The sequence below is a fragment of the Budorcas taxicolor genome, chromosome 2 (genome assembly GCF_023091745.1).
Source record: "Budorcas taxicolor isolate Tak-1 chromosome 2, Takin1.1, whole genome shotgun sequence".
NCBI lineage: Eukaryota > Metazoa > Chordata > Mammalia > Artiodactyla > Bovidae > Budorcas > Budorcas taxicolor.
Genome location: NC_068911.1, coordinates 47,209,463 through 47,218,865, shown reverse-complemented (window position 1 = coordinate 47,218,865; position 9,403 = coordinate 47,209,463). Strand labels below are relative to the sequence as shown.

The window sequence follows — 9,403 nt, the reverse complement described above, 5'->3', positions numbered from 1 at the left end:
GACAGTCCTCTCCCTTGAACCCTTCACTTCCTAGTCTCTGAGCCCCCGTCTGTCAGCTTTGAGCTGGGTCCTGAGGACTCACGGATGAATAGGACACTGTCTCTGCTCTCAAAAAGCCATGCCCATGGTCACATCAGTGGGCCTGTGTAGTGCATGTACCCTGTCATCTACAGGTCTCTATTGGTGCCACAGCTGAATGTGAGGGCTCTGCCAGAAAGGAGATGGTCATTCTGAGCCTTGTCACCTCTTCTCTTCCAGGGACTGTGGTGAAGGGTCCAGCAGAAGATGCCTTCCTCCACATCAGCCTCTGGGCTGAAGTAGGTTCCACATGGTCTGCACCTTCTGCTTCTGAATGAGTCTTTGGCACATATTTGAATAAATTGGAAGACAGTGAGGGTGTGAAGTGACAGGAGCTAATATTCAGAGAGAGGGTTGGGGCAGCATAAGTGCCGAGAGTCTCTGTCTCCCACTTTGGCTTTGTCATGTTGCTCTCTTCTCCACTCCACTCCACTGTCTGCTTGCCCTCCACATCTGACCCACCTATTCAACCCCCAAATCACTCAGATGCCCACTGACACCCCCACTCCCCCATTGACTTGCCCGCTTGCTCATTGCCCACTCCAGCTCACTCATGTACTCACTCCTAACCCCTGCACTCATGCACCATCTGCCTAACTCATGAACACACCCTCCCCACATACTCACCCCCTCCCTTACCACCATCCATTCACCTATATGGACCTACACCCACTCCCACATTCACTAAGCTTCCCACCCAACCCCTGCTTCTCTCACAAAAGGCTGCTGACCAAGTGCTCTGTGGGAGCTGTGAGTTTTGTTGTGAGAGACAGATGAATCAGATCTGGTAACTGGCTGAGAAGGGCTTGTGGGCCAGTAGTAGATGAACATAGTAGCATTACTGAGGGTATAAAGATGGGGGAAGAGCTAGGGGGACAGGAACAGAGGAGAGAAAAGTAACCAGGCTGGGACAGGCATGAAGGACTTTGAATCAATAGCTGAGCCACTAAGTCAGGAAGGATAGGCAAGGAAAGGCATGAGTGGTGTACCCTATTTTGAGGAAATGCCAGAGTTCAGAGTAAGGGGATGGGGAGAGGAGGGTGAGAGGAAAGAAACAGTCAATGGAGACTCATGAGCAGAACTGTGACCTGCTCATGCTTCAGAGTAGGAGACTGCAGGCAAAAGAAGACTCCAGTTCACTCCCTGCCCTTGTCCTTCTGCTTGGCTGGAGCACTGCTCTCCTGTCATCTGTCCTTGCCATACCTTAGTCCAGTGGAGACGTCAGGAAATTTGACCAGATCAAATTAGAGCAACTTTCCCAGGCCTAATGACAGAGACTTAAAGTCCAAGTGTGGAATGACACAATTCTCAACTTGACAAAATTTCTTATCTACAGTCCCAATGAGATCCAGTTGCCCAGAAACAGAACTGTGGGCATTTCTTGGAAGGCCTCTCTGGGAGGGCCTTTATCTAATTCCTCCCTAGATAAGCACAAGGTTTGAAGGCCATTGTCTTTTCTCATTCCATAACCACCGTTCTGAAGATACCTTACCAAGATGGGCACTTCACAATGATTTAGAAAGTTAAGAAAAATTTGATTACACATAGATGCTCACATAAACAATTTACACAGGTACATACAGACATATAAGGCTGTGGTCACTCAAAAGTCTTGCTCCATTTGATAGATGGTGTTCCAGAGTTTTTCATTCCACAGTCATTCACTGATTTCCTGCCATGTGGCAATTTGTTTGCCTGGTCCTGTGAGACACATGGCTGTAAATAACAGCCCTGCCTTCAAGTTGTCTCCCTGGATTTGTCAAAGTAGGCCTTTGAAATAATGATTAAAATGTGGCTGGATAAATTTATAACTGACTAACAAAAAAAGGATCACAGAGAAAGGGTAAATGCCTTCTGGTTGGCATCTAGACAAAGGATTGATATGTGAGGTGGGTTTTGAAGAATGAGGTAGAGAAGGGATTAGGGACTCTAGCAAATTGAGGAGATTTGTGCAAAGGCATTGTGTTTTTCAAAGGGTTTTCACACCTGCAATTCATCCCATGTGCCCAGAATAAAGGGCAGGCTGTCGTGTGGTGGAGGATGAGACTGGGCCATGAAAGGGAGTGCCAAGAAGGCCTAACCTCTAGGGAGTTTGGACCAAAGCCTGAATCTATTATTATTGTTGTTCAGTTGCTAAGTCATGTCCAACTCTTTGTGACTTCATGGACTGCAATATACCAGGCTTCCCAGGTCTTCACTCTCTCCCAGAATTTTGTCAAAATCATGTCCACAGAGTTGGTGATGCCATTCAACCATCTCATCCTCTGTTTCCCCCTTCTCTTCCTTCCCTCAATCCTTCCCAGCATTAGGGTCTTTTCCAATGAGTTGGCTCTTCACATTGGGTGGCCAAAGTATTGAGGCTTCAGCTTCAGCATATTCCTTCCAATGAATCTTCAGGGTTGATTTCCTTTAGGATTGACTGGTTTGATCTCCTTGAAGTCCAAGGGACTCTCAAGAATCTTCTCCAGTACCATAGTTCAAAAGCATCAATTCTTCAGCATCCACCCTTCTTTATGGTTCAACTCTCACATCCATACATGACTTCTGGAAAAACCACAGCTTTGATGACACAGACGTTTCTTGGCAAAGTGATGGTGCTGCTTTTTAATATACTGTCTAGGTTTGCCATAGCTTTCCTTCCAAGGAACCTAAAACTATAAGTGTTCCCTAAAGGTTGTTCAGAAGATGAATGACAAAATCAGATTTATATTAAAGAACTATTCTTACTGTAGATGGAGAATAGATTGGAAGGGAACATTACTAATAGAGATACTTTCTAGCCATGATGAGGACTTATTAGCAATAAAGACAAAGGTATACACTGAAGATATTAAGGGGGTGAGGTTGACAAGACCAGTTTTCCCATCAGATGTGGAAAATAAGAGTTATGGCAAAGGCCATCACTTTCAGGATGCTGGAATAAGGCAACCTTCACAAGGGAGGCTGTGTAAGGGTAGGAACAGAGTCTGAAGATGGGAACTTAAGCTTCAATTCAGTTCAGTTCAGTCACTCAGTCGTGTCCAACTCTTTGCGACCCCATGAATCGCAGCACGCCAGGCCTCCCTGTCCATCACCAACTCCCAGAGTTCACTCAAACTCATACAGACTTAAGCACTCACAGTATACAAGCCTCTTTCCTGACTGAGTGCATAAGTGGCTACAGTCCCAGCTCTTTGCAGTGTGCACTAAGTGGGGCCCTGGACAGGTCTGGTCAATGAAATAAGAGCATCAGACACAGGTGTCTCTTCCTGGCTGAAGTAGTAAAAGCAGCCCCAAAGAACTGCCTATATTCCAGAATGGACATCCCATGAGGGGGATTAGACATAAACTTTTTTTGTGTAAGACTGAAGTCTGGTGGTTGTTAGTTATTATAGCATGATCTGTCTCTCCAGAATCAAATGGATTTGTTCTCAAAACTTTTGTTTTAGTGTTTCCTGGGTTTCTCTTTGCTTTGAATAAGGATAAAACAGGCAGGAGAATTAGAAGAAAACTGTTGCCCATATGTGAGGCTTCCTAGCTGGCACTAATGGTAAGGAACCCACCTGTCAATGCAGCAGATATAAGAGACATGGGTTTGATCCCTGGCTGGGGAAGGTTTCCTGGAGAAGGAAGTGCAATCCAAGCCAGTATTATTGCCTAGAGAATCCCATGGACAAAGGAACTTAGTGGGCTATGGTCTATAGGATATAAGAGTCAGACAAGACTGAAGCAACTTAGCACAGTTGGCATCATACCACTCAAAGAGGGAACAAAGTCAATAAAAAAATTTCCAGGAGGAGTTCTAGGAGCCATCTTTCCAGAGTTCTAGAACCCAATTCAGATTCATTTCATAAGATGAATTTAAAGTGTGTTAAAGCTGTTCTTATTTAACTTATATGCAGAGTACATCATGAGAAATGCTTCACTGGATTAGGCAAAGGTGGGATAAAGATTACTGGAAGAAATATCAATAACCTCAAATATGCAGATGATGCCACCCTTATGGCAGAAAGTGAAAAAGAACTAAAGGGCTTCTTGATGAAAGTGAAAGAGGAGAGTGAAAAAGTTGGCCTAAAGCTCAACATTCAGAAAACGAAGATCATGGCATTTGGTCCCATCTCTTCTTGGCAAATAGATGGGGAAACAGAGGAAACAGTGGCTGACTTTATTTTTCTGAGCTCCAAAGTCACTGTAGATGGAGATTGTAGCCATGAAATTAAAAGATGCTTACTTCTTGGAAGGAAAGTTATGGCCAACCTCAGTTCAGTTCAGATGCTCAGTCATGTCCGACTCTTTGTGACCTCATGAATCCCAGCATGCCAGGCCTCCCTGTCCATCACCAACTCCTGGAGTTCACTCAAACTCACGTCCATCGAGTTGGTGATGCCATCCAGCCATCTCATCCTCTGTCATCCCTTTTTCTTCCTGTTCCCAATCCCTCCCAGTATCAGAGTTTTTTCCAATAAGTCAACTTTTCGCATGAGGTGGCCAAAGTACTGGAGTTTCAGCTTTAGCATCATTCCTTCCAAAGAACACTCAGGACTGATCTCCCTTAGGATGGACTGGTTGGATCTCCTTGCAGTCCAAGGGACTCTCAAGAGTCTTCTCCAACACCACAGTTCAAAAGCATCAATTCTTCAGCGCTCAGCTTTCTTCAGAGTCCAACTCTCACATCCATACATGACCATAGGAAAAACCATAGCCTTGAATAGGACCTTTGTTGACAAAATAATGTCTCTGCTCTTGAATATGCTATCTAGGTTGGCCATAACTTCTCTTCCAAGGTGTAAGCGCCTTTTAATTTCATGGCTGCAATCATCATCTGCAGTGATTTTAGAGCCCCCCCCCCCCCCCCCAAATAAAGCCTGACACTGTTTCCATTGTTTCCCCATCTATTTGCCATGAAGTGATGGGACCAGATGCCGTGATCTTCATTTTCTGAATGTTGAGCTTTAAGCCAACTTTTTCACTCTCCTCTTTCACTTTCATCAGGAGGCTTTTTGGTTCCTCTTCACTTTCTGCCATAAAGGTGGTGTCATCTGCACATCTGAGGTTATTGATATTTCTCCCAGCAATCTTGATTCCAGCTTGTGCTTCTTCCAGCCCAGCGTTTCTCACGATGTATTCTGCATAGAAGTTAAATAAGCAGGGTGACAATGTACAGCCTTGACGTCCTCCTTTTCCTATTTGGAACCAGTCTGTTATTCCATGTCCAGTTCTAACCATTGCTTCCTGACCTGCATATAGGTTTCTCAAGAGGCAAGTTAGGTGATCTGGTATTTCCATCTCTTTCAGAATTTTCCACAGTTTATTGTGATCCACACAGTCAAAGGCTTTGGCATAGTCAATACAGCAGAAATTGATGTTTTTCTGGAATTCTCTTGCTTTTTCCATGATCCAGCAGATGTTGGCAATTTGATCTCTGGTTCCTCTGCTTTTTCTAAAACCAGCTTGAACATCTGGAAGTCCACAGTTCATTTACTGCTGAAGCCTGGCTTGGAGAATTTTGAGCATTACTTTACTAATGTGTGAAATGAGTGCAACTGTGCAGTAGTTTGAGCATTCTTTGGCATTGCCTTTCTTTGGGATTGGAATGAAAACTGACCTTTTCCAGTCCTGTGGCCACTGCTGAGTTTTTCCAAATTTGCTGGCATATGACCAACCTAGGCAGCATATTAAAAAGCAGAGACATTACTTTGTCAACAAAGGTCTGTCTAGTCAAGGCTATGGTTTTTCCAGTAGTCATGTATGGATGTGAGAGTTGCACTATAAAGAAACCTTAGTGCCGAAGAATTGATGCTTTTGAACTGTGGTGTTGGAGAAGACTCCCGAGAGTCCCTTGGACTGCAAGGAGTTCCAATCAGTCCATCCTAAAGGAGATTAGTCCTGGGTGTTCATTGCAAGGACTGATGTTGAAGCTGAAACTCCAATACTTTGGCCACCTGATATGAAGACCGGACTCATTTCAAAAGACTCTAATGCTGGGAAAGATTGAGGGCAGGAGGAGAAGGGGCCAACAGAGGATGAGATTGTTGGGTGGCATCACCGACTCAATGGACATGGGTTTGGGTGAACTCTGGGACTTGGTGATGGACAGAGAAGCCTGGAGTGCTGTGGTTCATGGGGTCGCAAAGTGTCGGACATGACTGAGCGACTGAACTGAACTGAACTGAAAGCTGTTCTAATATATTTTGATTATAAAACTGCTTTAGGAATAATTAACAATAGCTGAAAGTAAAGAGTCAGATATCACTGAGCGACTTCACTAGTGACTACTGACTAGTGGAAAGAGTGTATAATTTTATCGAGATGTTTGAGGGATTTGTTCCAGTTAATCAAACTCATGAAATAGGGAGAGGTTCCAACTCACCAATTTCTCTGAGGAAAGCTCACCTCGTCTGCAGTCACTGACCCAGGGAAGTAGTGGGTAGCCTCTGGAATAGTGAGTAGCCACTTCTCCAAAAACAGATCTTGGTGTTCACAGAACACATCAAAAACAAGAAGCCTATACTCAGGAAGGCTACCTGACATTGATGTGGAGGTCACAGAAGGATTGAAAAGAGAATTTCATCAAGAGACCTGAATTTTCCTGCCCCTACCAACAACCACCTTTGAGAATTTGAGCAAATCTCCATTTTCCTCTTTGCGCTTCAGTTTTCTTACTGAAAAGCTCTTCTAGCCTATATACCCTAAGTACTCTGTAGCAGTGGTGTAATTCTTGGCCAGCACATAAACACTGAAGCTAACAGAGTTCTTCTGCTCAGGGAGTAAGTCCTCTGGATAGTTGTTTATGTAATTTATTTATACACAAATTGTGTAGGACTGCCTGAATAGTGGCCTGGAATGCAACACACACACAAGGTCAGGGAGAAGAGCCCTTTTGTGACAGAAGTTGATTAGACCTGCCCATAGCCAGCCAGCCCCATTCTGGCTGCATTTTTGTCAAATCTCTCTTTATACTCAATATGTTTCCAGGTTCTCTGCTTTTCAAGCTTGCAGTAATTTATCTTGTGCACAGAAAGCATACAAATTGTGAACTAACTGTATTAGAAATAGTTAATTATTGGGAAGCTAGCAGAGGAAACCATTGTTGTTGAGAGATGTTATGACCACTGCATCAATAACATGCTTCTCTCACATGACTCACCTTCACAGGATGCCTCCCATCCCACTAAGTACTGATTCTGTTTGTAACCACAACAGGCAGAACAGGATATTTCAGAATCCATGTTCTCTGTTCTGTATCCTGAATTTGCAGGTCTGATCATCTTTTTCATTCTTCTCATTCAATGTGAGGTCTCCCTCCAATTTGCCTCAAATCTGAATGCATTGTATTATAGGAAGAGTTGGTCACTAAAAACATTGATAGCATAACAAAAGGCAATCATTAACAGACATTATTTTAGAAATACAAAATTAAGTGGTGGAATATAGAATTTCCTTGAAAATCACCAAATGTTACTTTGAAGTTTTTCTTTGAAATATTTCTTGTCCTAGTCTATGTAGTATGAATGAACTAATGAAAGAAAAATTAATTACCCTAAGAGTAGCACTGTGCCATCCAGAGATTAGCATTCCAGAAGCTCTGTAGATGAAAACATAGACTCACACTAATTGTAAGTGGAAAGACACTGACCAATAGTATACGAAAGAGGGGACCAGTCCAGTGAGCAGAGTGTGAACTCCAGAGCACATCACAGTGTAGCTTTGTCTCAGCTTTGTCACTCAGTCATGATATGCTCCAAGCTGCTTAATTGATTTGTGCATTAAGAAATTAATTTGTAAAGGGGATTTACCTTCTTCTGAGGTGTTGCTGTGAGGCTTGAAAAAAATTGATACATGCTATGTATATGTCTGACATATATACTTGTTAGATTAGCCAGGGCAGCTGTGCTTGAAGAAAGTCTCACAACGGCAGCAAGATGTGATGGTCTGTAATGGTGGCCCACAAAAATAAATGTCAAATGATATTTTTGCTATTTTTAAAAATTGGTACATTTTAAAGGCATTCACTTAAATAATCTCTTTGTCATGCACATTTCAGTGATCAGACTTCTCTTGCATATATAGGCAATGTTATTACTTATGTGCTATACAAATAGTTGAAGGTTAATTAGCAGTATAATTAAATAGTAATGCTGACAGTCTCCTTCACATAAATTTTTTAAAATATTACTCTTTGTAAGAATGTGGGGTTACCACAGAGAGTGCAGTTTGGCTTTTGAACCATTAATCAGATCAGGGATAACTGGTGAGGAGTATAAGGACCCTTGGCAGATCTTGCAAGAAAATACCCATGATCCAGGGACATCCATGTGAAATACCAAGAGAGAGGGTGGAGTCAGGGTGTCCTGAAAGACATTATGGGCAAGAATCTTGGGGAGCAAGAAAAGCCCAGAGGCTGCAGCCTGAAGCCTGAACCTGGCTACTCCAAAGATAAGGAGACCTTGGGACTAAGACTAGTTCATCCCTTGTTTTTTCTAAATGTGATGAATCCAGCTGGGGCCAAGCAGTGTGATGTGGTCTAGTCTGACTTGTGCTGGTCTCTCTGGCTAAAGAATTGAGATGGGGGCCAACCATGTAGAAAGCAGCTTCTAACCCATGCCACTTCTCCTGTGCTACCAGGAAGCCTTTAGAGGGGCCTTTCCAGGTGTGGATCTCAGTTGCTCTCACCAGTGTTATTAAAGAAAAGTCTTGAGAAGAGTGAAGTGACCTTTTATTGACCTTGAATCCCACCTGCTATGGTTTGATGCTAAACAGAGAGTGCATTCAGGCTTTATCTGCAAAGGGTTAACCTTTCTGGGTCTGTGGTTGTTAGTCTTTTACTTTAGGTATTGAGCAAAATCAATCATTTTTTCCTTTCCCCACCTGATCATCTTCTCTCTTCCAGGCACTCTTTTGGCTATAGAGATCACAGAGATGTACTTCATCCTAGAATAGGAGGTGGCTGACAGTGTTACTCACAAAGAGTAGACCATAGAAGGAAAATGACAATGCCAGCAGCTAATCCCTGTTTTCACCAGAAAGTAAGCTCCCACCTGCAGAGGTGTCCACACCCTGCACACCTCCACCACCAGCACTGTCAGTTTGTCAGGCTCTGATAGGAGCTCTTCCCCTTTCCCCTCCTCCACTCCTCCACTCCCTTCCTCTGCCCTCTCTACCATCTACTCCGCTCTCTCCCCTTACTTTTCTTTTCTTTTCTTTTGTCTTCTCTTATCCTTTTATATTGTCCTCTATTTTCTGCCCTTCATTTCTTTCTGCTTTTCAGATTTTTGGTAGACCGCTTACACTTGAATCTTCCACTGTCATGGCACATTTTAAAAGAACTTCTATTAAAGAAATGTTC

At 43.3% G+C, this 9,403-nt stretch overlaps 1 non-coding gene across 1 annotated transcript; it reads left to right on the top strand.

The window, feature by feature from the left end:
- Positions 1 to 8,088: 8,088 nt before the first annotated feature.
- On the top strand, positions 8,089 to 8,218 carry LOC128044060 (small nucleolar RNA SNORA19). Its single transcript, XR_008199039.1, has one exon. It is a non-coding gene; the product is annotated as a small nucleolar RNA SNORA19 (small nucleolar RNA).
- Positions 8,219 to 9,403: the final 1,185 nt, after the last annotated feature.